Genomic DNA, 5,951 nt, shown 5'->3' on the forward strand with positions numbered 1-5,951 from the left:
CAATTACTCAGGCAGTTCGTGTAACAAACTGGCGGAGCTGAACAAAAAGATGTTTCCTGACAGTGCAATAGCACAGTCATGTCAGATGGCCCGAATAAAATTATCATACATGATAAACTTTGGCCTCGGACCATATTTTGAAAACATCTTGCTGGAAGCAATTAAAAAATCCAGGTGGTACAGTGTATCTTTTGATGAAAGCTACAATGACATTATCAATAAGACCCAAATGGATATTGTGGTTCGATACATGTTTAACAACAGAGTGGTTTCACAATATTTAACTACAAAGTTTTTGGGTCATACCACCGCTGAGGACCTCAAAGAAAGCCTTCTTTCAGCTTTACAGCCTTTAGATGAATCAAAACTGGCCCAGATAAGTATGGACGGACCAAATTCAAATTGGTCCATGTAAAGAAAAATAAGGGATTATAGGAAAGAAAAGGACCTGAGTGAGCTTATAAACATTGGTAGCTGCAGTCTCCACATTGCTCATAGAGCTTTTGAGCTTGGAGCTGACGCTACCAACTGGAAGCTGGATGACATTTTTAAAAGTCTTTATAAACTTTTTCAAAAAGCTGGAGAACGGACTAAAAGTTAATAACCGGTAGCAAACTTTTTCCGTTTTCGTTTTGTAAAACTCGTTGGCTTGACGATAAGATAGTGGCTGATCGTGCAATCGAAATTTGGCCAAACATAAAAAAAAAATTCAAGTTTGGCAGTTAGGTCCGAAGAGTAAATGTCCTGACAGCAGATGTTACCGAGTCGTAAGGGATGCAGTGGCTGATTATCTTGTCTTAGTAAAGATGCATTTCTTTAGTTATGTGGCATCTCTCATGCAACCCTTTTTAACTCTATACCAGAGTACCCAGTTGCTTTTATGCATGAGGACATTTCGTGCTTGGTAATTAAACTGCTATGTATCTTTATGAAAGACGGGGTAGTTTCGAACCTCAGCTTTCCCAAGTTATTCAAGATTGAATTAAATAATCAAGCTTTCCTGAAACCTGCCCTTGATCTTGGTTGTGCAGCAACCAATTTGCTTTCAAATTTAAGGAAAAAAGACCTAGTCGAGGAACAAAAGATCTTAAATTTTAATAAAGAATGTAGAGTATTTATTATAAAAGCCGTTGAAAGTCTCCGAAGCAGAATGGCTATTGGAACTACATTTATTAAAGATATGTCATGCCTAAATCCTCATAATCTAGACAAATTAGGAGTCACAGTTCTGGTTAAGCGTTTTGTCAGTATTGTCCACACCTTAACGAAATAAAAAATGTGCTCCAACACTGAAGGTGATGAAAGCATCGATCATTTTAGAACTTTGATAAATTGCCCAATTAATGTATTAAAGTTTAAAAGTTTCAAGCAAAGTCAAGATCGTTTGGATCAGTTTTACTTTGAAACATTGGTAGTTTGTACCAAATCTTCTCTCGAAAAACTGCTGCAATCATTGTTTGTTTTGCACAATGGACAGGCGGAGGTGGATCGAGGGTTTAGCATTAATAAAGCTCTGCTTGAAGATAACATGAAAGAAGAAAGTATTATATCAAGAAGAAGAATTAAAGACTACATGTATGCTTACAAACTAGAACCATATCAAGTAAACGTCTCAAAAGATATGCAGATGTCGGTAGCCACCGCAAGATCAAGGTATGTTGTATATTTTAGAGTGTTGTGTTTTGGTGTTAGAGTAATATTTTGTAATTAAAATTCGTTTAAGTATACTTTTAATATAGATTTTTTTTTATCAGATATCAAGCATTTTTAAAAGAACAAAGGCGTGAAGAAATGGAAGATGAGGAGGAATCAGAGGCAGCAAAATTGGAGGTAAAAATAAATGAGTGCCAAAAAAAAAGAAATGAAGCCCACAAGTTGTGGCTTGATTCAGAGAAAAGATTCTCTTCAACAAGTGTAGCGGCAGCAGATGAGAGTGATTTAAATAAAATGAGAGAAATGATTTTAACTGCCAAGAAAATGAAGCGGAATGCAGACCAGATGAAGGAAACCATGACTTTATTAGATGAAGAGGTTGAAGTGCTAATAAAAAAACGGAGAAAATAAATTTAAGTACATAAATTTAAGTACATAAATTTAAAAAAACAGTATTTGATTAATTCTTGTTTTTATGTTTTAACTGTAAAAGTTCGTTATTTTTTTAAGGTTTGAGTTGTGAAAGTTCCTTATTAATTTAAGGTTTTAATTGTAAAAGTTCCTTATATGTCGTTTCGTTCATTTAGATAAATTTATACTAGGAAATTCTAAAAAATTGTGTTCTTTATTGTTTTAAGGTTTCAGCTGTAAAAACTTGTTATTGTTTTAAGATTTTAGTTGTGAAAGTTCGTTATTAATTCAAGGTTTTAATTGTAAAAGTTCCTTATATGTCGTTTGTTTATCTAGATACATTTATGCTAGGATTTGCTAAGAAATTGTTTCTTTTTTCAGACAAGCTGTGTTTATAAGGTAATAATACAAGAATTTTTCTGATAGAGCTGTTTATTACAAACATCAACCATGCACAGATGGTTTAAGTGATGTACTGGAAGTTTGATGATATAATTCAGCAAAAAACTATTGTTTTTAACCTGTATTAAAGTTAGAATGGAAGTTTTATATAGTTTTAAGTGTTAGATTATGTATTTTAGAATAAGTTTAATTTAAGAGTTTGATTTAGAAAAGTCAGGAAAATTTTGGTAAAAAGTCAGGAAAAAGTCAGGAAATTCTTCTCAGCTTTTTGAGTGGCAACCATGGTTTATGGGTTTTTTATGTTTGTGACTACTTAAATACATGTTTTTCTTTTTTTTTAATTATAAAGATTTTCTTTAAAAGTTATAAAATAAATATGCCCTGGTAAAAATTCTGCTACTACACGTTAAAAATAGTTTTAAAAAAAGCACATCTAATAGTTTTAATGCAAGCTTTTAAAAACATTAGCCTTTATTAACTGACTGAACAAACTTTGCTGGTGGTTATCGCTAATTCAAGTTTACTCATTTTTACTCATAAACAGTAACTAGCAGCTTATAAACGAACTGTTTGTATTATTTAATAAATTTTTGTAACTTAATATTTTTAGTAGTCTAATCTAAAACAATTACCTAGAAAACCGATAGTAGTATATTGAACCAAGTATTTGATAAAAATAGTTTAACTCAAGTAAATAGTTTGGTTTTAAGTTTAATTTCTGAATTTTAACTTTGTTCCAAAAAGAAAATATGTCTCATATTTATTAGAATAACCTAATAAAAAAATATACGTTATTTAAAAAAAAGCTATGCTTCACAAAAGTTATAAGTCAAGTATAATTTTATTTTTCGCGTCTACTATAACTAGAAATAATAACTAAAAAGTTTGCTTTAAAACAAACTAAAAAGCAAAATAAGTAAAAAGTTTGCTTTAAAGCTTTTTTAGTAAAAAAAAAAGAATTAAGTTTAAAATCTCTGTTATAAAACAATCAGATTTTAGTTTAAAAAATGGAATACAAGTGCAGTGTTTGTCTCGGCGGGTTGTTTTCAGTAAGGGACGATGTTTCAGTCACACAGTGTGGCCACATGTTCCACAAAGAGTGCTTAAAAAACTGCATGCGAAACAGCACACAATGTCCAATTTGCAAAGTTGAAATATCAAGTGTTATAGAAACACTGTATCCGGATGCTTACGACGATATCAGCTGCAGTTCCTGTTCGATGGAAACTAAGGAATTTCTTGAAGAAGTTTACGAGAATGAAAGGGAAAAGAGACTGATTTTTATTAAAACGATAAAAAAGCTCGACCAAGAAAACTCAAACTTGAAAGAAGCTCACAAAAGTAATCAAGACAACCTCAAAACTATCAAAGTTTATCTGAAATGTTTTGAGGTAGAAAATAAAGAATTAAAGGAAAAGAATAAAAACAAAGAAGTTGAAAATAACGCGTTGTTGGCAGAAATTAAAAAAACTGGTAATAGTAATGAATCTGGGAACGTTTCTGAAGAATCTAAAATAAAATATGAAATCAATTATTCATTCAATGATAACAGCTGTTTCCACATAAAAGCTCTAAGTAGTGAAGGTCTGTTTATTAAAAAAAAATATCAACTTCTAGTTTTAGTTTAATAGTTTGGTCATAATGAAAAATATTGAGTTATTAAACTCATTTTAGACTTAATAATCATAAATATTATATAGTTTTATAACAGTCGGATTTAATATTAAGTACTTTACCTATTAATAACTATTATCTGTAGAAAATATCTTATTTTAATGAAAGCATGTATACACATATTCTATTCTATGCTTCTATTCTCTCATTACAGTAATTATTTTTTTACAGAACCCAGTTGAAGTGTGTTGATTCGTTGACACACAGAAACATATGTTGGTAGAATAAAGGAAGATTACTGTATAATTTGTTTTTATTTATATTCCAGTGAAGTTACCTCACTAGGATCTTTTGTTAAAAAACGATTAAAACTATATTTTGAACAGTTATTAAACTTATAAATATAGTGTTTTTAAATCTAAACGCTTTTAACAAAAATATTTTTGTTTTGATTAAAAATAAAATAGTTTAAGTACAAAAATATTTAATAACAAAACATATGACAAAATTTATAACAAATGTTTCAGATGACAAGCTGGATATAATTTCTCAGAAAATATCTTTTAACAAAAGTGTTTCAGATGATACAAAATGGCAGGCTGTAGAGACAAATGCATACGAAAACAAAATTAATAATTTGTGGTTTAAAAAGATCACTAAACTTGAGCAGGAGAACAAAGTTCTAAAAGAAGTAAACAGCAAGTTACTGACTGTCCTAAAACAGTTCAGAATTTCGTTGAAAACCGCTCAACAAGATCAGCACATATTAAAAGATCAGTACGATACTTTGCAAACAAAGAATAAAGATCTCAAAACTAAATTACAAAATACTAAGAAAATGATGAAAAATGCAAGTGTTGACCATTCTGAAGAAACACCAATGAAAAAGAGAATATTGGAAAACAAAAACACAAAGGACCATTCAAGTGCTTACTGCGTTGCGAATGAAGGTTTGCTATATTTTGTATTTAAGTATTAAACCTTAAAAATGTTTTTATCACGTTGCGATTATTTATTTATCTGATTAGTATATTTTTTTCACTTGATGTAGTTAAATTTATTTGAAACGCGCAGAAGCAGAATCCAAAAATCATGACGATGAAGAGTACAGTGTATACATCAGCGGCGGTCTTAAACGTACCCATTCACCCGAACAGCAGTCAATCGTTCCGCACAAGGCAGTTTACAGGCTCAAGCAAAGATCAAACGAGTGGAAATTGTTTTCAAAACTAAAATCAAGAAGAACCGCTCACCAATGCGCGATCGTCAAGGACCACATGTTCGTAGTCGGCGGGTCAGGAAGAGATCTAGTGGACACAGATGTAGTACCGATCCTGAAAAACGGCAAGAGCCTTAAAGCTCCGGCGATGAGCAACAAGAGATCATTGTTCGGAATGTGCTCTTTCGCAGGAGCTATTTTCGCAGCAGGGGGGCTTGACAGCCGAGGTGGAGATTTGGACAAGTGCGAAGTTTACAGCACCCAGTCTCGGGAGTGGACCGAAGCTGCGAGGATGAACTCCAAAAGAAGCTCACTAGCGTTGGTGTACTTTCAGCACGAAGTTTGGGCCGTAGGCGGCTGTAGGGACGGCGAAAGCTTGAATACGATCGAAACTTACGATCTGGCCGAGGACAAGTGGACCACGATCGACGCCAAGTTGCAAGTGAAGCGGACAGATCACAGCGCCGTCGTGCACAACGAAAAGATCTTTGTGATCGGGGGCATCCGTAGAAACAAGCCAACTTCGTCGGTTGAAGTTTACTCGGGCGTGACGAAACAGTTCACCATGGTTACCAGAATGAGCCAATCGCGTGCGTGTTTCGGCTGCAGCATTCTGAATGATAAGATTTTTGTGTTTGGCGGATTTTCGAAA

The sequence above is a fragment of the Thalia democratica genome, chromosome 7, assembly GCF_965202585.1.
Source record: "Thalia democratica chromosome 7, ktThaDemo2.hap1.1, whole genome shotgun sequence".
Lineage (NCBI taxonomy): Eukaryota > Metazoa > Chordata > Thaliacea > Salpida > Salpidae > Thalia > Thalia democratica.